Genomic DNA, 26,229 nt, shown 5'->3' on the forward strand with positions numbered 1-26,229 from the left:
ATGGCAACAATGGCTCAAAGATTAGAAAATTACTGTCTTAAGATTCTTACTTTTTAGGTGAAATGGTATCATATTGCTAAACAAGCTATGATTAAGTTAAAGATGCATCTTTTAATACCTAGAACAATCATTTTAAAAAATGATACAAAGAGCAATAGCTAAAAAGGAATTATAGGAATTCACTATAGGAATTAAGATGGAAAAATAATTTCTTCTAAAGCTAAACATAGCCACGAAGTTCCACTTTTAGCTATTTACTCAAGAGAAATTAAAACATATGTCCACCAAAAGATTGGTTTTAAAAATGGCAGTAATAACTTTAATGAATCCTGGAAATAATCTAAAGGACTATCAAAAGGAGAATAGAAAAATGAATTATAGTAAACACATACAATGGAATTCGGTAATAAAAAGAACAGACTATTGATATATGCAATAACTTGATTTAATCTCAAAAACATTATATTGAACAATAAAATTTAGGCACCAAACATCGTATTATCTCATTTATTTGAAACTTAAGTGGTAAAAAATCATAACAGGGCTGCCAATGAGGATGGAAATTATCCAGAAGGGAACACAAAGGAATTTTTCTAGATAATGGAAATGTTTTTTATCTTGAATGGTATGCATTTACAAAACATTTTAAGTATAAATTTAACATCTGCATAGTTCATTGTTTACAAATTTTACCTCAAAATATCCTTTTAAAATCTACAAAATTCAGCTGGGCATGGTGGCCCACGCCTGTAATCCCAGAGGCTCGGGAGCCTGCAACAGGAGGATCACGAGTTCAAAGCCAGCCCCAGCAAAAAAGCAAAGTGCTAAGCAACTCAGTGAGCTCCTGACTCTAAATAAAATACAAAATAGGCTACTGAGTCACATCCCTAGTGCTCCTGAGTTCAATCCCTGGTACTCCCCGCCCCCCAAAAAAATCTACAAAATTCAATGTATGTAATCCACTATATTAACAAGCTGAAGAAGAAATGTCACATGATCATATCAATTGATGCAGAAAAAAATTTCAATAGCGGAATTTCCATGATTTGATAAATAATATCTACAAATCCCCTACATCTTAACATCATATTTGTGTTAGTTTTCCATCACTATATGGCCTGCCCTGAGGCAAAATATCTGATATAACTAACTTATATAGAGAAAAGTTTCATTTTGACTCACTGATTTAGTTTCCAATCTATCATGAGGCAAATCCATTGCTTGGGCCCTGGAGCAAGGCATTACATGATGGTGGCTATTTAACAAAACTAAACAAGAATAATTTCTGGGGACAAAAAATTATGGACAAATCATACTTGTGAATATAGATGTAAGAATACTTACTAAGAGACTAGAAATTGAATCTACTTAAATATTAAAAGAATAACAGAATATTACAACATAAGTAAATTTTATCCTTTTATTAATGTATTTATCATAAAGTTACTATATTAACAGATTAAAGGAGAAAAAGTACTTTATCATTTCAAAATTTTCCAGCATGTTTTTATAATATACAACCTCCATACATAATATTTTTTAGTGTTCTCAGTAAGCTAGAGAGAGAATGATATTTCCTTCTTTGGTAAAGAGAATCCTATTTAATGTTGAGTCATTAAAAACATGTCTGCTAGAAATGTATCACCACCAATATCTCTCAACATTGTAGTCAATGGAATAAGACAAGAAAATGAAAGCTAAATATATTAGAAGATAAATCCATGATTATTTGCAAATATTTAACTTTTAAAAACTCAGAGAATCAACTAAAAACCCATATGCATTGATAAAATAATTAAATGACATGACAGATGCTGTGGTTTGGATAAGTGTCCTCTAAAGGCCCATGTATTAAAAACTTGAACTCTGGAGGCTTAGGATGGAGACTTACAAGTTTGGTGCCAGCCTGTCTCAAAAAATAAAAAGGACTGAGGATGTAGCTCAGTGGCAGAGCACTTTTGGGGTTCAATTCCCAATACCACCAAAAAAAGAAAAAGCTTAGTTTTCTGCCCCTGGTGCTATTGAGAGGGGCAGAACCTTTAAAAGGTGGTCCTAGGAGATCTAGGTAATTGGGGGCATGCCTTCAACGGGGTATGTGTAAATGTATTCATTCATTCCCTGTTTCTCAACCATGACATGGGCAGTTTTGCTGTCCCACAGACTCCCATCATTATAATATGCTGCCACAGGCCCAAACCAACACCACCAAGCAATCATGAAATGAAAGTTCTAAAACTATAAGACAAATTAAATCTTTTCCCTTTATAACTTGATTATCTCAGGTATTTGTTATAGTGATGGAAAGCTGGCTAACACAACAAGATTTTAGACAATGAAGAAATTAATCGTTCTCCTATACAAGCAATAACCAATCAGATTTTTAAAAAATAATACCAATTCTCAGAACTCAGAATTGGCCACAGGAAAACAAATAATGTAGAAATATGGACTTTGAAAATTAATGTTTGAAATGGAGGCACAGAAACTTCTACTTACCTTACCACCACCCACAAAGTCTTTCCCACCTGCCACACTTGTCATCAGAAACTCATGTGAATTAGTTTATTAGATCACTTTCCCCTTTGATAGAGGGAGATACTTAATAATATCTGTTTGTACCATTATTTCTTGTATCAGATTTATCTATGTATGTATCTTTTTTCCTCCACAATATAAGTGACTTCCTCTTTTTTTTTAAAGAGAGAGAGAGAGAGAAGTTTTAAATTTAATTTAAAAATTTTAAAATAAATTTAAAAATATATATATATTTTAGTTCTCAGCGAACACAACATCTGTGTTGGATGTGATCAAACCCGGGCCGCACGCATGCCAGGCGAGCACGCTACCAATTGAGCCACATCCCCAGCCCCATAAGTAACTTCCTCTTTATATTTTATCTCACAGTCTTTGGGCACAGTAAATACACAGTGACTGACTAGCAAGAAGAATAAAGAGGGAAACAGTCATGTGTCAGAAAAGACTGAAGGAGACAAGGGGGGTGAGAGTCTCTCTTAGTCTTTGCATGAGTAAATTCTCATATGAATACCTTCAATTTCAAAGTGATAAAAATTCTAAAGAAGAATATTAAGTATCTCAAGAATTTCCAGTGAAAAGACTGAAAATATCCCCCATATAAAACAACTTAACTGGGGTGAGTCTTCTGGATTTTTTTTTTTTTTTGCAGGATTTTTATTTATTCTTTCTATTTCTTTTCCCATAAATTCTCCCAAATACCCATTTCTCTTTCCTTAGTCTCATTTCTATTTGTTTCATTTTGTTTTTCCTCTTCTGTTTTCCTCCTCTCCTTCCTTCTTTCTCTCCTAAAACTAGAAGGCTTTTCCTTTCTCTTCAGTTAAATTTTTGCTGGGTTTTATGTCTAACTCATCCATTGTTCTCTGTGGTGTGGGAATGACAGGTTCAGATGTTCAGACATGTACCGAGTACATTTCATATATGTGAAGAGTGAAAATTTGGGAATTAAATAGAACTGGGAGAGGCTCCACATTTCCATGCCTCATTACTCTCATCAGGAAGTTGAGGACAATAACAGCAGCTACCATAGTGCACTATTGTGCAGATTAAATAAGATATGCATAATTCAGATTAGGCACTCAGCAAACAATATTTATTTACTAGGGAACTATGTTTGAAAAGCAAGGAAGGAAGTAGAAAGGCTTACTCCAGCTTTCTCTTCTATTTTCTTCCCCTTTAGCCTAAAATCATAGAGAGGAAAGATAAGCCTGGGAAGGGCTTGTGGACAAAGCAATACTATATTGTAATTTAAATCTTAATACCCAATTTAGCTAGCAGATTAAAATCAGGGACATTGACATAAGTTTTTCTTTCATATGCCTAACTTTATAATTTCTTGCAGAAAAATTATCTACGCAACATTGAATTTGGAATAAGAAATTTCACAAGAGAAAAATGTTCAGGAAAAATGTTCTAAGACCAAGACTTCAGTGAAACAGACACATCAAGATTAATCTCTGGCTGTAGTTTCTTCCCTTGCCCACCCTAATATCAATATACTTTCAAGTTCTCAAAAGTTAAGACAAGCTCTTGTGTTTCGTCCAATAAGTAAATAACAACCCCCCAAAACTCATGGAGATACTGTGGAAGAGAGGGAAAGAAGAGTTTCATTTAATTAGTCGATATTCTGAATAATTTGTATCTATTATACGTAAAAAAACAGAAATGCCTATTGTACACAATTTATTCCTGGTGATAATAAATTAGAACTCACTTGCAAAGTGTCTTCAAAGCAGGTAGACACATTTTTTTCAGAATCACAGTCATGTTCATAAGTATTACTACACTTAAACTCATTTCTGATTTTTAAAAAAGGTTCAAAATGGACAAGTTTCACAATAGTCCTCTAAGAACACACTTCACTACCCTCTGTGTGCTCTTCAGCCCTGGCCATATCTGATTTCAGTGTAAATGAATCTATTGCACTTTAAGTAATAAAGAACACATTCCAGTTACCACTGAAAAGATATTTCATGAGTCTTCCTGTTAGTATGAGTCATAGCAGAGAATTTGATGCTTTGCGAGAAGAAACCACAGTCCACTAATAAGCACTCAAAACATTTATGCACAAAAGAGTAGAATCAGCAACAAATATTGTTCTCAATTTTTCTTTGAGTACCTACTATGTAGTAGCACTAGTTCAGGTTTTGTGATACTACTTTAAAAAGCATAGGATATAATGCCTGACCTTAAGGAGTGTTTAATCTGTAATTTTCTTTAAAAAGGAGTCAGCATTTTTTTTATAGGTACTCTGCTGTTGAGACTTGAAAAAGCAATTCAAAATAGCTTAGTCTTAGAACCAACACAAATGACATTAACATTAATACTCAAATTTTACCAAGTCCAAGCCTCCCACTTTGCTTGACCATAGGAAGTCCAAGTTTTCAGAGTATCTCTTTCAAAGCTATTTCCTAGAACCTGCAGAGGTACCTACAAATGCCCACACAAAAGAGCTGCTGAACCCATTCTTGGGTAGAAAAGTTGTTTGAGCCTAGAAGTGCTAAGTGGTTAGTCCAGATAGTTCTTTCATTTGCCTCCTTATTAAGCAGTTTATATACTGACAACATGCAGGGGTCACAACATCCTGTCAATGATGGACATTTAGTTGCCCCAAAAATGACTTTGAAAAATGACAGGTATGTTGCCTGAACCCAGAGTAGTCAAGATCCAAATCTCCTATTCCAAGAGTCTCCTTGACCACCTTGCAAATCAGTGCCTATGTCATCAGAATCACCTAAGCCCAGCTCTAACCCAGCAAAGTGCTGTTACATCAACCAACCAACGCTGGGAATGTAACTACCACTCAATACGAGGTGAGTGGTCATAAATGATGAACCAATGTAACCATAAGCCTGCTGAAAATATAAAAAGTCTTCTTGAAGAAAATTGATATTTTCACTTGTCAGTTACTCAATTAAGGTAGGAGGGAAGTTAGGTGACCAAAAGACTCTTTAAAGTGATCAGCACAAGAGAAAAGACATATTTAAAGTCTACAAAAAATTAATGTATACATGCAGCTTTTCTTTTCTCAAAAAATTTTTCATTTTAGCATCTTATGTGCCCAGAGTCAGAAACCAGCAGCAATTAACTGGAAATAACCTGCTTAAGGGATTTTAGAGATTGAACATAGCAATTTGAACACAATTTAGTTCTGAAAGGGATGAAATCCTGTAACAATGGAGGAACAATAAAAGGAACATTTTATGAGCAAATGCAATGTGACAAATACTGAGCTGCTTGCTGTACATGTCTTGTCTCACAGGATCAAACAATGCTGGGAGGGAGGTACTATAATGACCTCCACTCTACAGATGTGAACACAAGGCATCTAAGGCTCACCGCCTCCCAGGGGGCTTCATCCTGGGATTTGACTTCTTTTGAATTTGACCAGTTCTGTTCTTAGAAGATTATTTAACCTTACCACCTTGTCTGTAAAATTGGAAAATGAAACCTACTTCCCAGGATGTGGTGAGGATTCTCCAAGATTTACAAGAGTCCAATACAGTGCTGTCATTCTGTGAGGAGGAGGATCTGTTTGCTGCAGCTTCCATCTCTGGGGCGTTGTGGGCATTGCCACATATGAAGAAGGCCAGTATCTTTATCAGTGATCACATGATTTGGGCATGAAAAGAGTAGGACATCATCACTGACTTCTGAAAAGAAGGTTTGCACAATTACATTTATTTTAATTACTACCTAGACCATTTTTGCCTTTGTCCAAAATTGGAAAATAATGATTATCTTCTGGTTTTCTCTCTCTCCCTCCCTTCCTTCCTTCTTTTTTCCCCCCTTGTCATTAGAGTATCTCAATAACAGATGCATCCTTCCTTCTTATCATGGTTTCCTGGAACATGTTTTTTCTCTTTGATTTTTTAGTATTGTCATATTCTATCTTTTAATATATTCAAAAAAGTGACTTCTATTCCTTTCTATGTTCAACCTGATTCCATGTATGATAAGAAAACCAACATAATGTATAAACTCATGATATCCACTCTACATGTCATAATTTGTTACTATTTAGGCAAAAATTCTCATGAAATACTTGGTATATGCCTCTGAATCTATTTACTTCATAGCTACATTTTTCTTGTTTGCTCCAATATGACCATTCTGTTTAAAAATCTAATGGCAATCCAGTATCCTAAGTAAACTACCACATCCACCTCTTGATTCATCCATCTCTGTACGTTGCTCTGAGGGAAAACTCCATTTCTTTTGGAGCAAGTACCAGACCAGTGTCCTAAGTACAGAGGTCATGGAATTCCAATAGGATAGGCTGCCAATGGCTTTCTCTAAATAACACTAAAATGAGTGGATAATGCATTACTGGTCTCTAAAAAGATTCCTCTTCAGTGGAAAGGCAGAGGTGAGGTCTTAGGAAGGAGAGATAAAATGTTGCTTTCCCCAGAGCAATGACCAAATGTACCAGAATTCTTGGGGGAGCTTGTAAAACATAGAGTCCTGAACCCCTTAAGTAAATTTTTATATCAGATAGCTATTCTAATTTGGTAGGTCAGAACAGGTTTAAAAATCTATATATCCTTAAGGCTAATTTTAATGATAGTATGCATATTGTTCTAGTAGGATTTTTAATAGCCCCTAGTTGGTAATAACTAATTGTTCATCAATAGACCAGCAATGAGAATGAATAAACTTCACACATAGTGACAACATAAATTTCATGAACATAATGCTGAGCAAAGAAAGTCCAAGTATTATATTGTATAATTATTAGCTTACTGAATGAAGAGTTTCCAAAAGTAATCATACCCAGAAAACTATTAAGATCAAGAAACAGTATTAGCACCCCCCAAATTCCTTTCATATTCTTCTTCCACAGTTTCTTCCCTCAAAGTTAGTCAATCTCTTGACTGTTCATAGTATAGACTGATGTTGCTTTAAAAACTTTATATAGGGGCTATTAAAAATAGTGCTGCAATTAACATTCTAGTGTTCATTTTGTTCATGTCTTTTGTTCACATATATATGCCTGACCACTGGGTACATATCTAGGAATAAAATTGCTGTGTCAAATAATAGGCAAATGATTAGTTATATCCTGCCAAATGAGTTTTCTTGGTGGTCATATCAAATCCATCTTTGACTCCATGTTGATTCAGATGCCAGGTCTGGTAACCACTAAACTAAAGTAATTTGAAGGTAGCCACCATGTTAGCCTCTTTCTGTTGCTCCCAGTGTATTATTGGTATCTTACACATGGGAAGATATCAACAAATATCTGTTGGATTGTGTTCAGATTAAATTTTTCACATCTACTCATAAGTGAGAAACAACAAAGTTGTCACTTCATTTTTTTATCACCTTGCAGTTATATAGAATAGAATCCCAAAGGAGATCATGAAAATGAGACATAAAACCAACCAAACCAGTCATCTGTTCTCACTTCATAGAGACCACTTCCCAAATCCCTCAGACCCATTCACAAAAAAAAAAAAAAAAAAAAAAAAAATCCTACTAGAACTAATTCTGGCTCAACAACAACAATAACAACAACAACACACATACACACTGAAATTTAACAAGCATTTATTGAGCTTACTGGGTTTGGATATTTTTTCGATAATTTTAACTAGTTCTAAAAGAAAACTAAAGTTGGCTTTCAGAGAGACACCTTAGCACACTGTTTCAAAGCATTTGCTCACTGGTTTCCAGAGAAAGAGACTTCTGACCTTTGCCCTCTTCAGGGAGACAAACCCTCCAGAGCTATGGTTAGGTTGTTCCAAATTCACAAGTTCCAATACCCCAGCATTGGCACTAATACTGGTTTAAATAGGCAAGGGCTCCCTCAAAAGAAGAAAGATTCTATATAAAAGGCTGAAAATTAGGACTAAACTATCTTTTCAAGGGGAAAAAAATTATGTTTATGGCTAAAATTTTCCCAAAAAATAGACAGTATAATCCCAATATTTAAAAAATATACTTATGTATTTGTGATTGTACTTACATACACTCAGACCTATATGCAGGAAAAGAAAAACCACAGAGTCTGAATGACTAAAGGGGAAAGTCTCATATATATCAGTAGGACTGTAAATTGCTTAAAGCTTTATAGAAGGCAATTTGACAAAGGCTGTTATGATTTAGGTATTAGGTGTCCCTCAAAAGTTCACATGTGAGATAATGAAAGAAAGTTTAGAGGTGAAATATTTGGATTTTGAGAATTTTCACCTAATTAGTGCATTAATCCCCTGATAGGAATTAACTGGGTGATAACTCCAGGCAGGTAGGATGTGGCTCGAGGAGCCAGGTTGATGGGAGAGTACCTTTGGGGCTTATATTTTGTCTGTCATGAGGACAGCTCTTTCTCTGCTTCCTGGTGCCATGTGCTGAGCTGCTTTCCTCCACCACACTCTCCTCCTTTGTTCTGCCTTGCCTCATGCCCCAAAGAATGGAGTCAGCCCTCTATAGACTAAGTCCTCTAAAACCACGAGCCCCTAATAAACTTTTCCTCCTCTAATTGTTCTTGTCAAGTCTTTCGGTCACAGCAGTGAAAAAGTTGAGTAAAACAATGGCTTTCCCATTTTAAATGTAAATGCTTTCTGACCCATAAATTCCACTTCTGTGATGATTCTTAAAGATGTTAGAATAGGAGCCCAAGCACAAATGTACAAAGATGCTTATTACAGCATCATTGGTCATATAAAAAAAATGAAAACATTCTAAATGCTCATGGAGAAAGGAATGGTTAAAAAAAATCATTACATTCATACAATGGAAACCTATGCGGTCTTCAGTAAGAACAAAATAGGTGTTTTATTTTGATTTTATAGGTACTGAAATCTATGATACACTGTTAAATGAAAAAAGCAAGTCATTTTAGCAATATTTAGAGTACGATCCCACCTGTGTTAACAAGGTACTCCCTACATATGACTGTGTACAAAATCATAAGAGGTAAGTCTGGAAGGACAGAGTTGGTATGGTTACCCCTGGGAAAGTAGGATAGAGGACAAAGTATACAGTTTGCTAGGGCTACCATAAAAGATACAATAGGCTAGGTGGCTTAAACGACAAAAATTTATTTTCTCAGTCTGGAGGCTGGAGTTCAAGACCAAGATGCCCATAGCCTTGGGTTCTTATGAAGCCTCTCTCCTTAGCTTGCAGGTGGCTGCCTTTTCACAATGTCCTCATATGCTTTTTCCTGAGTACACATGCCTAGTGCCTCTTTGTGTACCCAAATTTCTCCTTTTCATAAAGACACCAGTAAGATTAGACTGGGTCTACTCTAAGAGCCTCGTTTTAACTTAATTACATCCTGAGGTTCTAGGAGTTAGACCTTTAATATGTAAGTTTTAAGGGGATCTGAGTTAGCCCATAACAGGGTGACCTCCACATTTTGTTCTACATTATCACAGTTTTTAATAATGAGCATATGTTTCTTTTGTATTTTTAAAATCAATAAAACAGAAAAAAATTGACTAGAAATCAGAAGTAAAAGTGAAATGTTAACATGAGTTACCCCTAACTAGTATAGGCGCACCTTACTTTTTCCTCCTGCGTTTTTCAGTTTATTCTCTAATACTTTTCAATGAACATATATTACTTTTTAATTAGGAAGGAGAATAAATGTTATTCTTTAATTAAATAAATAAATCCAACAGCTCCCTCTACAGCCCGGAAATTAGACACATTTCCAAGCCTGAAACTTTTGGAGTTGACTAATGATCTTTAACAATCTGTAATGATTCCTCCACCTAGAGTCAAGCTATTTGAAATATGCTATCATTCAGAGATGGCATATGATTCTTAGGGTCTGAAAAATCAACATATCTACTCTTAGTTTTCCAAGTTAAAATAGTTAAGTGAATCCATTCTTAAGTTAATAGCCTTTTTAAACAATGTTTCAAACTAAAGATTTTTTTTCAAACAAGGTCTACATTATGCCTATGCTGCTAATTAATTCTGTGAATTGCATTTTTTCTTTATTAACTCAGTTCCATTAAGTAATAAGTTTTAATCCTAATACCAGAATAATATCCTATATATTAATGGACTATTTCTTCAATAGATGTACAATATAGTCACTAATGCCATCATATTATGAAATCACTGTGAAGAAATGTGTTAGAATAAGAAAATAAACAGCTTATAACTTTAATACTTACCTACTTGGCCGCAGAGTTAGAATTCAATTGGAAATACCCATGGATTCACTAATTCCTAGGTTCTACAATTCTACCTTGGGGCCCATTTGAGTAAAGTACTATGAGGTGGTAGTTTTCAGTTTAGCTCTCAGAAGAGTTCTCATCAGTGTGGAGAAACACAGGATGCTTCAAATGTCCTCATAAGAAAATTATTTCACACTGCCCAACTGGTTACTGGAAGGATGAAGGTGATTTTTTCCAAACTGGATCTTCTTTTTTTCCCCCCTATCTTTGGAAATGGCCCTTAGTGCTGGTAAGTGTGGATTTCCCAGAGTTGGAAAGAAGTCTAAAGTAACAAATACTGGAAATTTTGAAATTTTCCTTTCTGTGGTCAGTATTCCCAACAATTTTCTTCTCATTGGAGGAGCCACTCCTAACTCCTGATTATTCATGAACCCACTAGACTGCAACAGATTTCGAAATCCTACCTCTTTATCATGCCAAGTCTTATCAGTGACAGTAGTTCACATTTACCACTGCTTTGAGAAAAAAGAAGGGTCCTTTTCACGTTTTTAGTTGTAATAAACCAAAACAAACATTTGGAGAATTACTATGTATAGATGATTGTAGAGGAGTAAACAGCTTCCACTATTATATCATTGAATGTGATATTCCACAAACTCTTTGGCAATAGCAATACTGTATTCACAAATATTTTCTTCCCATAAATTTTAAACTACATCTTGCACAACTGTATGCAAGCTGCAAAGGTTAACCTTATTTGTTTACCTGCTGGGAAAAGGGTGGGAAAGAGGAAGGAAGAACCAACTGCCAAGTGATTGAGAGAACTACAGTGTTTTGGGGGTTTTGTTTTGTTTTATTCAATTCTCTTTCATCTGAGCACTGCAGTGTTTGGAGGTTTTGTTTCGTTTTGTTTTATTCAATTCTCTTTCATCTTTCAGGTGTGAAACCTATGCCCTTTTCCCCCAAGAATAAGAAGTCAGGTTGTTTGGTCTGACTTCTGAGGAGGCACCTAAATTAGCTAAGATGGTTCCAGGTGGCCAAATGATCAGCAATAGTTTAAATGAGAAGGACTCAAAGAGATGGATGAAGAAGGATGAGGAGGCTGCTGGGCTTCTTGTTCTTTCCTGGTTCTATCCTGGCACGCAGTGGGTGAAACACCTGCTCACGAACACTGGTGATTCCTTTATGGTTTTCCAAGCACTTGTATATTCAAATGATTCATTTGATTCTCAACACTTCTTAGGAAGAAATAGCAGGTGTATTCAGTAAACATTATTTTGAATCAAGTCCTGTTTGATTTTCACACTTTGGGGTCATACCACTGGTATTCAGATCTTAATCATTTCCTGCCTGTATAAACTTAAGTAAAATAATTAACTGCCATGTGCCTCATGTTTCTTATTTAATAATAATAATAATAATAATAATAATAATATCTTTTTCATAGAATTAAAAACAAAATGAGATAACTCAAGTTCTCAATACATGACCTAGCACTAATCATTTCTCAATTGATGTTAGCTACTATTTTTTCTTCAGATGTTGATGGACTTTTATTCATTTATTTATATGCTGTGTTGAGAATCGAACCCAATGTCTCCCAAATGCTAGGCAAGTGCTCTACTACTGAGCCATAACTGTAGCCCAGTTAGGTACTATTTAAAACCAATTTTTAAAAATAGTTTCTTTGGATCTTCTCTCCCTAAGATTACTTATTTGCTCATATTTCCTCCTAATGTCTTGTACTTTACATTTCAATATTTTATCTACTTGGAATTTATTTGGATATATGGAATAAGGAAGGGGGATTTGTTTTCTTATTTATTTATTTATTGTTGTTTTTCCAGCTGGCTACAGGGCATAGTACTTTAAACAAAAAAAAATCACATAAAGTACACAATGCCCCCCAAGAGTCAGGACTAATTCTTTCATAATAAGATAAAGTTCAATTTTAACTTTTTTTTCATTATGGTATATTCTTTTCTTCTCTAACATTATATATATTTATAGGTGTACACAATATATTTATTTTTATTTTTATGTGGTGCTGAGGATTGAACCTAGTACCTCATTCATGCTAAGTGAGTGCTTTACCTCTGAGACGCAACCCCAGCCCTGTGGTATATTCTTTATTTTAATATTTTTTAATTGTTTAATTGTCAATGGACCTTTATTGTATTTATTTATTTGTTTATATGTGGTGCTGAGACTTAAACCCACTGCTTCACACATGCCTGGTGAGCACTCTACCACTGAGCCATCATTGTGATATATTCTTTTTAAAATCTTTTTATTAGTGCATTATAGTTGTATGTAATAATGGCATTTATTTTGACATAATCATACGTTCATGGAATATAATTTACTCCACTTCAGTTCCTAGTACTTCCTCTTTCCCTTCCCTCTTCTTTCTCCTGTTCTTCTTCTACCCTACGGTCTACTTATTTATTGTTTTTTAATTGGTACTTCATAGATATACAGAAAGGTGGAATTCACTGTGGTATGTTCATCTATTACACAGGATAATTTGGTCAATTTCATGCTGCAGTTCATCCCTTTTCATGCCCTTTCTCCCTTCCCCTCAATTGCCTTCCTCTAAAATAAAATAAAAATAAACAAATAAATATAAAAATGAAAAAAAATCTATAAGGGATGTTTTTCTCAAAGGATATGAAATTATTGTAGTTCTTCTTGGTTTCTGTCATAAAAAATAACAAAAATTATTTTGTCCTCTCAAATTATAGGGAAAGAATATTCCAAAAGGGTTATTCTTTGGAAATAAGAGAAATAATGGCATGTTGGTTGTACCAAATAACTTCTGTTCATTTATGGCAGGAAGGTGATGTAAGTAATCCACACTTCCAGACACTTGACAAAGTAACAGGGAGGGGAGGAAGCATACAAAAAACAGAATATTTATATTTTATTTGCTCATACTTAATTTTTGAATTAATATAGTTTAATGAAACATATAAAAGAGTAAATTAGAAATGGACAATTAAAATGAGGCAAAAGAAAAAAATAAGAGTAAAACTATAAATAGGAAGTAAGAATAAAGTTAATCTATGGGCTGTGGTTGTGACTCAGAGGTACAGCGCTTGCCTAGAGTGAGGCACTGAGTTCGATCCTCACTATCACATAAAATAAAATAAAGGCATTATGTCCACATATTTTTTTAAAAGCCCTAAAAAAAGAATAAAGTTGATCTAAAAATACTTACCACTGAATTCTGAGCATTTTCTAAAAATGGGACACAGATTTATCTCTGAGCTTTCAACTATCAATGCAGAGTTAAATATAATTTCACTTATAAAATGCCAACTATCTGTAAGGAAAAAAGAAAGCAATTTCTCAGAAGCTACTGTTGAAGAAAAATACACAAAGGTGAATATTATTTGTTGTATTCCCAGAATCCATCTCCCCTTCATCCTTCCTAACAGTCTCAGTTTTAGTTTTGCTCAGGTATCTACTTTCTTCATGCAGCATTTGTGATTGAAGGGAGTTGATCCCAAATGTGATCAGCTGATTAATATAAAATTATTATACCATTAGTATGAGTCAAGCAGTGATTGGTTTAAGAATGAACATATGACTCAACTGCAGCCAATAGGATACAAGGAGGTGGTTGCTGAAGAACTTTTGGGAATATTTTCTTGGCTTTGAAAGATACTAATAAGAATCCAATGTCTCTTACCTGATGTATGTGAAAAGAAGCTGCAATTGCTACTGAAATCCATTTGGAAATCATGAGGGAAACTTGATTGAGGACAAACAAAACATACAAGAAGGGAAGAGCCAAACAACTGAAGAGAAATGAATTCGTTTCACTGTACCAGAAGTTATTACTACTGCTAGACATCCACCCATATAAACATCATTATTTACTGATTTGATTCCAATGTCTGATATCTGTAGTCCCCAAAATGCTGAAGCTTATGCCTTCCAATGTATAAAAGCATGATCTCTCTCCCAAACTTAACATCTAAGTAAGTATAACTGTATAACAACACACCCTCTCCTATTCAACTGCACATATCACAAATACTACCTTGAACTTATCTCACATGGCAGTCTACTGTGCAAAGTTCTGGGAATGTAGTGATGTGATGGTGATGTAATAAGTGATATGAAAAAGTACTTCATGCCATAGGAAAGAGATCTGATCTATTCTGTGAGGCAAGCAAGAGGCCTTCTAGGAAGATCCATTTAAATTGAGATAGGAAGGATTAAAATTGAGGAGTCATTTGCCAGGAGGAAGAAATAAAGGAGGAAGAATATTCTCGGCAAAGGAAACAGCATTTATCTCAGACATAGTGGAACTGAAGTTAGTTCAGGAGAGCTGGAACTGAGATAATAAAGTAGAAAATAGGATGAAATGAAGCTGAGGGACAGGCAAGTGTCCCCTAAGCAACATGAAGGATTTGGAGCTTTATCTTCATGCCAATAGGATACCCTAGAAGTATTTTAAGCAGGGGTGAGATAACATTTTCAAAAGACTATTTTGACAAGGGATCAAAAGGGTCAAAAGTTGTTATAGAAAGCCACTTTAGGAGGCTCATGTGGTAATCAATGTGACAGATGATGATGGCTTCGATAGATGGTAGCTACAATGGATGAAGACATGCATAGACCAGACAATGTAATCTCCAAGATTTGTTGATAATGTGGATGTGAAGAATGAAGTAAAGATAGAGGTAAAAAAACAAGCACCAGGTTTGTATAAGTAAAAGGTGGTGCCATTTAATGAAACAAATAGCAGTAGACTAAAGAGGAGGCTTGAAGGTTGTAGGAAGTAATGAGTTGGATTGGTTAATTTTTTCTAACATTTTATTATGAAAAATGTTCAAGCATACAAAAAAGCTCAAAGAACTGCATAATTTACTTCCATGTACTCAACATCTAGATCCTATAATTAAGGTTTTACTGTATTTTCTTTATCACATCATATATTAATCCATTTTATTTATTTATGTATTTCAAAATTGCAGGAGTCAGCACATTTCATCCCCTAGATACCTCAGCATACATATCATCAACTATGTATTAAATACTAGCTTTGACTTCTTTTTTATTCCTCTTTAAGGTAAGATTTATATGCACAAATCTTGTGTATAATTCTGTCAGTTTGGGCAAGTACAGTCATGCATTTCTTAATTGTGGGGTTACATTCTGAGAAATGTGCTATTATGTAATTTTATCATTATATGAACATCATAGCATGTATTTACAAAAACCTGGACAAAAGAACCTACTACACATCTATACTACATGGTTCAATCTAGGCCATGTGCTCCTAGGCCACAAAATTATATAGCATGCTACTGTACTGAATACTATGGCAATTATAATACAAGTGAGTATCAAAACATATCTAAACATAGAAAGGGTATAGCAAAAACATAGTATAAAAGATTAAAATGGTATACCTGTATAAGGCACTTACCATGGAGCTTGAGAACTGGAATTGCTTTGGGTAAGTCAATTAGTAAATGAGAAGGCCTAGGATATTAACTGTATGCTACTAATAGACTTTACAGATATTTGACACTATAGATATTAATTTTATTTAAAATTCTTCTTCAACAAAATATTAACTTCAGTTTACTGTAACTTTTTTACTTTATAAGCTTTAAATCTTTTGACTCAATAACAGCTTACATATACAGTGTACAGCTATATAAAATATTTTCTTTATCGCTTTATTCTATAATTTTTTTCTATTTTTAGAAGTTTTTATTTATTCTTTTTTTTTTTAATTTTGTTTAAAACTAAGACATGGGGCTGGGAGTGTAGCTCAGTGATACTGTGCTTGCCTAGCATGCAAGGCTCTGGGTTCAGTACCTGGCACTGTAGAAAACAAAAGAAAAGAAAAGAAACATAAGAAAACACACACATTCATTATCCTAAGCCCACACAGGGTCAGAAGTGTCAGTACCACTATCTTCCACCTCCACACTTTGTCCCACAGAAAGATCTTGGGGGCAATGACATGCATGGAGCTGTTACCTCCGATAACAGGGCCCCCTGGAATCCCTCCTGAAGGGCCTGCCTGAGGTTCATCTTGAAGAGGTAGAACTCTTTTCAGAAATATGTCCGTGGTGGTTTGCTTTTTAAAAATTTTCACCATACATTTGCTTGTAACTAGATAATGCATTATTATTATTATTATTATTATTATTATTATTATTTTAAAGAGAGAGTGAGAGAGGAGAGAGAGAGAATTTTAATATTTATTTTTTAGTTATCAGGGGACACAACATCTTTGTACGTGGTGCTGAGAATCAAACCCGGACCGCACGCATGCCAGGCGAGCGCGCTACCACTTGAGCCACATCCCCAGCCCCAATAATGCATTATTAACATTGCTGTCTATTATTGAAAAAACATCTTTGTGTCACTGGGGGAGTGTGTGTTTTTAACCTTTTCAAGGTGCTTGTTTAGGTTTGGAAGAGCTTCGGCTAAGCCCTTCACTGAATTTTTTCTTTTTCTTCTGCAATTTCCTTTTCTTTTGCCTTTTCTTAAGCTATGTGTTCACTAGGTGATAGCAATGTTTCAGCTCCATTATAATCTTGCAGGAGCCCTATCATATATGCAGTTCTTATTGACCAAAACATCATAATGTAGCACATGACTATATATTCACCTGTGTAACCCAAGCCCCTATTGTGATTAAACATTACCATTAACCTAGAAAATTTCCCAAATCCAGCTTGTTCCCAATAAATTAACTCCCTAGCACCCAAGAGGAAATCACTTGTGATTTTTTTTTTCCTATAGTTTAGCTTTTGGTCTTCTAAATTTCCATTTTAAAAAGTGGAATGACTTGCATTTACTCTCCTACATCTAACTTCCTTCACTCAGCATGTTCTTAAGAGTCATTCAGGTTGGTGAACACATGAGCACTTCATTCCTCTCCATTGCTAAGTATCATTCTGTCATGTCCCCTCGCCAGCAAGGAAGACACGACACAGGATTCTTCTTTCAGCAGTTTATTCAGGACCCTTGAAGCATGGCGAAAAAACTCTCTCTCTCCCAGTCTGCACTAGCTTAAATCCCTCACCCAGCCAACGCACTTGTGCCACGTGGGAAAAACTGATTGGTACACGAAAGTGGAAACAAGTCAGAGCTCAGCTCTACAGCCTTACAAGGAGTTGTTTACTTCAACAACTCCAACTGCCAAGAAAGCGGAAGAAGGAGACCGACGCCATTTTTAGGGTGTGGTCACTGGCTCCCTACATCATTCCATCATAGGACTATTGCCATTTTATTTTCTGTTTACTCCTTCAGTTTATTATGCCTCTTTACCTCCATTCCCATCCTCATTCATGCTAACAAAATTGTTTGTATAATTCCTTTATAATTCATGTGTTGGTGTGTATATGTCTATATTATCAGTTGGTATGTCCCCTCACCTTCCTCCTTGTCCTTAATATCACCATTATCAAATCTTCATCTAAGTTGACAGTTTTCAATTGACACTTTAAAGATATCACTGGCCAGTTTCTGATGAGATGTTCACAGTCATTTGAATCTTTTTTTTATCTGTTCATAAAATTCTGTTTTCCTCTGGATGCTTTCGAATGTTTCTCTTCATTGATTTTCAGAACTTTGAGCCTAGACAAAGTTTTATTTGTATTTACCCTTGGTAGGGTTCTTCCTGAACCTAGAAATATGTCTTTTGCCAAATTTGAGAAAATTTTGGCCATCTGTTTCTTTTTTTAAAAAATTTTATTGGTACATTATAATTATACATAATAGTAGGATTTATTGACATTCATATATGCACATATTATAATTTGATCAATTTAATTCCCCAGGATATCTGTTTCATTAAATAAATTTTATGCCCTGTTTTCTCTTTTCTGTCCTTCTGGAACTCAATTACATGTATTTTAGACCTTTTGATATTGTTGTATAAGTTCCTGGGAGTGTGCTTATTTAAAAAATCTTCTTCCTTTATTTTCTTCAAATTAGAAAATTTATATTGCTCTGTTTCAAGTTCACTGGCTCCTATGTTTTTTATGCTATTAAGATCTACAGTAAATTTTTATTTAAAATACTGTATTTTTTAGTTCTATAATTTCTATTTTGTTCTATTTTATTATTTCTATTTTTCTGTTAAGAGTTACTATTTGTTCTTTTAGTTTGTGCATATTTCCTCACCTTCATAAATTGTTATAATACCTATGAAATCTTTATCTACTAAAATCTTTACCTACTAAATTTACTACCTAAGGAATCTTAAGGTTAGTTTCCATTGATTGCCTCCCTTCCTTTGAATATAGAATCACATGTTCAATTTTTTTATGCTTAGAAATTTTGGATTCTGTGTGGACATTGTGAATGATACATTACAGTGGCTCTTGATTGTTATATTTCCCTAAAGAGCATTGATTTTTTTTCTGTTTATTTGCTTGTTTTATTCAGTAACTTGGCTGAACTCATTTAAACTCTGCCTCTCTTGGATGGTAGCTGAAGCCTCTGTTAAATACTAGTCTCAGCAGGGCTACTTGGAGTCTGCCCCAAGCAAAGATGTCCAGTGTGGGGTTAGCTAGATACATATATTTGAATTTGGGGAAAGAGATTTAAACTAGAGATAAAGAGATTTTGAGGAATCAGCATATAGATGGCAGATAAAGTCACTGGAGTAGGTGAAGTCAGTGAAGAATGAAGTGAGAAAAAAGGATATTATATTAATTTTCCAGGGCTACTATAATATAGGACCACAGAATAAGTGGCTTAAAAGTTAAAAATTTATTTTTTCATAATTCTGGGAGCTTAAAGTCTGAGATCAAGGTGTCAACAGGTTGGTTTCTTCTAAGAATTCTTCTTGTTAGTTTTGCATCATTGTGACCAAATACTTGACAAGAACAACTTTGAGAAGTGTATTAGTAACTTTTTCACTGCTGTGACTAAAGGATTTGACCAGCACAACTATAGGGGAGGAAGAGTTTATTTGAAGACTCATGGTTTCAGAGGTCTTCGTCCAGAGAAGGCTAGCTCCATTCCTTGGTGCTTGAAGTGAGGCTGAACATCATGGTGGGAGAGGATGGCAGAGGAAAGCAGCTCACATCATGGTGACCAAGAAGCAGAGAGACAGACTCCAGTTCCAAATACAAAATATATACTTCATAGCCATGTCCCCAATTAACCACTTCCTCCAGCCACATTCCACTCACCTCTAGTTACCATCCAGTTAATCCCATCAGGGATTGATTTGCTGATCAAGTTAAGACTCTCACAATCCAATCATTTCTCCTCTGAAACTTCCTGCATTGTCTCACACATGAGCTTCTGGAGGACACCTCATGCCGCAGTCTCGCTCGGCTGGGCACAAATCACGAGTCTCCACACAGCTTGTAGATTCAAACAGCAATTCTTTATTCCCGAACTCACACCGGCCGTCTACAAACACGTTCTGGGGAAATCCACGTTCTCTGCCCAAATCCACACTCTGCCCTAATCCACTCTCTCCCAAATCCACTCCGCATGGGCTTCTGTCTCCCAAAATATACTGTCTGACCCTAAGCACTCAAGAGGAACTCAGCAGCAGGATACGCCCTATTCCAAAAGAGGAACACCCTAATCTCCTATTATACTAAACCGCCCTATTCTAAAGGGGAAACACCCTACTCTCCTATTATGCTAAACTGCCCTATTCTAAAGGGGGAACACCCTAAACACGGATCCTGCCCTGGTCCTTGAGCAAGGTCACCTTTCAGAAGTCCTTCCACTAGACAGCATGGGAGTAAGCTGGCAAGGAATTTGTCATACCTACTTGGCTGATGGCTCCCAGCAACCTCATATCCAGACCATAATAAAGAAGAAAAGTTTATTTTGGCTCACAGTTTCAAGATGTTAGTCCATGGTGAGCTGACTTCTAGCTCAGGGTCCAAAGTGAGGCAGAATATTATGGCAAAAGGGCATGATGAAGGATTGTTGCTCTGTTGTTCATGGCAGCCAGGAAACAGCAGGGCAGGGCAGTCACTAGAAAGGTGAACCCTTCCAGGGCACACATCAGTTACCCACTATCTCCAGCCATGCCCTACCTGCTTACAGTTACCATCCAGTTAGTCCACTCAAACTAGGATGGACTGATTAGGTTATAGCTCTCAATTTTTTTTTACCTCCTGTATTAACACAGGAGCTTTTGGAGGACACACCATATCCAAACCATAGCACCTTGGCTTACCCATCTTATAAGGATATCAGTCATTTTAGATTAGAGCCCACCCCTAATAATCTCATGTTAGCTTTATTAGCTCCTTAAAGACTCTAGCCCCCAGGGGCTGGGGTTGTGGCTCAGAGGTAGAGCACTTGCCTAGCATGCCTGAAGCACTGGGTTCAATTCTCAGCACCACATAAAGTAAAAAATAAAGACATGTGTCCACCTATAACTAAAAAATAAACACTTAAGACTCTAGCCCCCAAATACAGTCATATTCTGAAGTTCTGGGTATTAGGACTTCAATATATAAATTTGGGGAGGGAGAATAATTCATCCCACAAGAGAAAGCATAAATTAACCAAAGGAACTCTAGCATTTAGGGTCAGAAAGTGAAAGACAGGCCAGCAAAGGAGGCTTTAAAAAATATGTCGTAGAGGGACAGCCAGGAGAACATTCTAGGTGCCAAAGGAAGAATGAGTTCCCAAGAGGAAAAAGTCTACAATGCCAAATGTTCCTGTGAAGTTAAACATGATAAAGACTAAAAGATATCCAATGGGTTTAATGAAAGGAAAACCATTGGTGATCTTGATGAGAATTGTTAAAGTGATGATGGGAATTAAAGTCTGACTGATAGATTGAGCAGTTAGAAAGAAGGAAATAGAGGCATTTAACTCCCCTGGAGTTGGAAACTGAAAGAAGGCAATAAGAAACAAGTCAGGCATCATTGCAGCACTTACTGTAGATTATTTCATTCAACCCTCACTTAACCACCTTCACTGTGGTGTACTCACTACTTAATTGAATTTAATACTTGTTAAATGCCTACTATGTGTCACACATTATTTCAAGAGCTTGGAACAAAATAAATATCCCTGCTTTTGTGAAGTTTAATTCTTGCTGAAAGAAACAAAACTATAATCATTAACAACAACAACAATAATAATAAATTTTTATTATATAAACAGTAAGCTATAAAATTATATAGCCTATTAGAAGGGATAAGTACTATGAAAAAAATAAAAGAAAGAATAAAGAAAATGAGAATTATAGGAAATGGGGAGGGGGAAAAGCTGCAGCATCAAATATTGGGTATAAAATTAATGAAAATACGCAATATTTCTACACTTACAACTACCAAACTAAAAAATTTTAAGAGATCAAATACATGGAAAGATGTACCATGTTCATGGATGCCTCTATACAGTTAGTGTATCAGTCCTCTTCAAATTGGTTAATATATTAAAGGCAATCACAAATCAAAATCACAGCAGACATATTTTTGTAGGAATTGGTGATTCAATTTTAAATATATAAAAATTTTAAAATCCTTTTTAAAAAATCCCAAGAAAATCTTGAAGAAGAAAAAGTTGGAGGTCTTCAATACTGATTTTCAGAATATAGTATACAGCAACAGAAACACCCCACCTGCTGGCTTCCCTCGTGTGCAACTAAGATCTGTATACCTGTCCAAGAATCTTTTATGCAGTAAAAGCACATCACAAAAACAACCTAAGTTAATGCAAAGTCTTCCCAAAGATATAAATGAACTAAATATACCCCAATGTTAACATTTGGTAATGTTGTCCATAGCAGAGAAAGTAGTCAAAACATTAAGAAAACTCTTTTATCTCAAAAGAAAATTATTAGCTCACTGGAGATTTATTTTCAATTCTGTTTGCCCTAATCCAAAATTTCCCAAAGTTTATGACTTGGTAATGTTATTTTATGAAAATGAAGGGGAATGACTCTTGATCACATAGAGTTGCGCTGAATTCAACAAACTTTTCTACAGTGATTCTATTGATGCAAAACTTCCCAAAACTTTTAATATGTTAGTATGCTTTATAAGTATCCAAGATAGCAGAGAGTAGACATCTGCATTTCAAACCTTTATAAAGTAACTAGTGTTCAATGAAACAACACACTTTCAGAAATTCTACCTTAGGTCAATGAAAAAATGTTGCAAATATTAACTAAATTTTTTCCAACTCAGGAAGAAAGAGCTAAACTTAATGCTTATAAGGGAAAATCTTGTATTATATGAGATATAAGGCATCTACTTTTTTCCAAAAGAACATAGGATTAGAAATCAGGAGATGTGCTCTTGCTGTTGATAAGGTAGAAATTTGGTGATACAGAAAAAGAAAGACTGAATCTCAAAAGAAAAGTACCCAAGAGCCTTTGGAATGCAGGAAACCCTTGTGAGTTCAAATGCAAAACAAGCATTCTTGAGCAACCCAGCCTGTGCCCTTGGTTAGTGCCTCTGATCCATGCCCTTGCCTGTAAAAACTAACTCTAGGGCAAGAGGCAAACTGGCATGAAATTGTTTAACTACACCCTGTCTCCATCTCTAGTTTAACCCCTAGCTACTATAAATATTAACACCAGAGACAAAGGGTTTTCTGTCTCTTCCTTTGGAGACGGCCTTCTTTCACTTGCCTATTAATTTGTATTTAATTGGTTCTTTATGTAATCTCTTTCTCTCCCACTTTCCTTTCTTTTACTCTAGCTTCCACATATAAGAGAAGACATTTGACCTTTGAGTTTCTGAGTTTGGTTAATTTCACTTAACATGATATTCTCTATTTCCATGATTTACTGGCAAATGCCATGATTTCATTGTTTTTAATGGCTGAGTAGAACTCCATTGTATATATAGCACAATTTCTTAATCCATTCATCTATTGACAGGTATCTAGATTGATATAATTTAGCTATTTTGAATTGTGCTACTATAAATATTGATGTGGTTGTGTCACTGTAGTATGCTGATTTGTGATCTTGTTGAGAAAATATCCAGGAATGGGATGGCTGGGTCATAAGGTGGTCCCATCCCCAGTTTTTTTTAAGGAATTTCATACTGCTTTCCAGAGTGGTAATACTACTCTGCAGCCCCACCAACAATGTAAAAGTGTTCCTTTCTCCCCGTTACCTTGCCAGCATTTATTATTTGTATTCTTTATCTTTGCCATTCTAACAAGAATGACATGGAATCTTTGTGTAGTTTTGATTTGCATTTTCCTGATTTCTAGAGATGTTGACCATTTTTTCCTGGGGCAAGACAAATTGATGAAAACAGAATAATACCTCTGAGTGGGAGATGGGAAGGAATGACTGGAAAGGGGCATCATGGAAATGTTTTATATGTTGAACGGGGTACAGATTGCATGAACACATGCATTTGCAAAACTCATCAAATTGCATGCTTAAAATCTGCATTTTATATGAAAATTATATCACAATTTTAAAAAAGAGATTACAAAAAGCATAAAGAGTTGCTTCTGCTCTCTATGATGGATACTTATATAGGCTCCTTCAAACTATTTCATCTCCTCTGTGGAGAAGTTGGAAATCTGAGAGTATTCTTCCCTACAGTCAGGCTTCTGCATCTGAATTGGATTTGCCAATTAGTATGTCTGTTCAAGACTTGGATAGTGGAAAGAAAGCAACATCACCTTGCCATTTCCATGGATCTTTGGGCAACAAATAGACTCTGACAAATGATAGTGCTGGCAGTGGTCAGACCCCACACTGCTATAGAGCAGCTGACAGTGAGAGCCTGACAGACATCAGTGACAGAATGACAGTAGCAAACAAAACTCTGGATCTCAGCTGTGGGAGAATGACTGAAACCAAGAGCCCAGGGGCTTTGTCTCCTCCAGCCCTTCTAAGGTTTTGTAAGCACCTATTCCTGTTCTAAATTCCTTTCTGGTTCAAATAGCTGGAATGGTTTCCATTTCCTGCACTGAACCCAGATACAAAGCCCCACCCCAGACCTAACAGAGTAATGCTAGAACCAAGTTCAAGGGTGATTGTGAGGCTTACATGAGATCCTACAGTTAAAAGAAAAAAGGACTTGCAATAGAGTAGATGCTCAGTATATTAGGAATCTACTAAATTATTGGGATTATTGGGTTAAATTATGGAGATTATTACTGGACAAGGTATAAGAGAACATAAAAACTTAGTGGCCTATTATAAAAACACATTCAAAATTTCAACCAACTCATCCTTTCCTAAATTCATATGGATTATGATATTGCAATCGGAGGAAGTTAAAGATGTTACTTAGATGCAGTTGTTTGGACCAGGGACTGGTGACGAAGCCCAAGGATGTCATACTAGGTGTGAACAAAAAGGTCAATTGCCCTAAAGCTGCTGATTGGGGTCAGCCGTTCCCATGTGGTCTCTCACATCTACTCCAAGCCTGTGAAAACACTAGTCTCCATACAGTAGGCATAATGGTCTTCTAAACTTGCAAATCAGATCATATCACTTCCTTTCAATGACTCCCCATTATCCTTCAAATTAAACTGTAAACTCTTGGAAACTTTAGTTAATAATACCCCTGTGGTCTGTTCTCTACCTGGTGTTCAGATCTTATCTCACATTATCCTTCCCCTCATAATCATATCTCAGATTAGGCTGTATTCTGAATATTTACATCCCATAAAATTCATAAATTGAAACCCTAGTCCTGATATGATTGCATCTGAAGAAGGGGCCATTGGGAAGAAATTAGGTCATGAAAGTAGAGCCCTCACATGAGTGATACTGGTGCCATAATAACAGCCAGAGATCTAGCCAGCTCTTTTTCTGCAATGTGAGGATACAGTGAAAAATCAGCAGTCAGCAACCCAGGAGAGGGCCCTCACAAGAACCAAACATGCTGGCACATGATCTCACTTTCAGCCTCCAAAACTGTAAAAAATAAATTTCTGTTGTTATAAGCCATCCAGTTTATGCTATTTTGTTATAGTCTTATAACACTAAGTTAGACACCAATGGGTTTGGGAAAATATAATTGGTTTCTGGTGGCAAGCATTGCCAAAATACCCACTAAGGAACCACAGATGCAGAAAATCCTGATAAACTGAGTCTTTTGTGTAACCATGCATTTCATTTTTTTTTTCATTTATAAGGAAACTTAAGCAGTTTCCATCACCCAGTTTTTTGTCCCAACATAAAATAAGATGATATTATTATTATTATTATTATTATTATTATTATTATTATTATTTCAGCATGAAGCATGCCAGAAAATTACCTTTGCCTTTCTAAAGCTGCTCAGGTAGTGCAATCTCCTGTGGAAACATCAGACAGTGCTTTCCTACAAATCCCACACATCCCTGCTCTGGAACCAGAGAAATAAGTATGGTTCTTTTTCCCTCTAAGAGCCTTGACACCTATGACCACCGTTTACTGAGCATGCCCAGGCTCTAGGTGCTCAATGGACAGGCACAAAGAAGAATGAGACACAGTACTATCTTTAAGGAACCAAGAATTTGACAGAATGTGTAATGTTCTGCATAGCCAGGCTCAGTGACTATAGTACTAACTCTGAAGAGTTTGTGTGAGAATTAATGAAATTAGTCCTGAGCCTGGCAGATGGTCACT

The sequence above is a fragment of the Callospermophilus lateralis genome, chromosome 2, assembly GCF_048772815.1.
Source record: "Callospermophilus lateralis isolate mCalLat2 chromosome 2, mCalLat2.hap1, whole genome shotgun sequence".
NCBI classification, from domain to species: Eukaryota; Metazoa; Chordata; class Mammalia; order Rodentia; family Sciuridae; genus Callospermophilus; species Callospermophilus lateralis.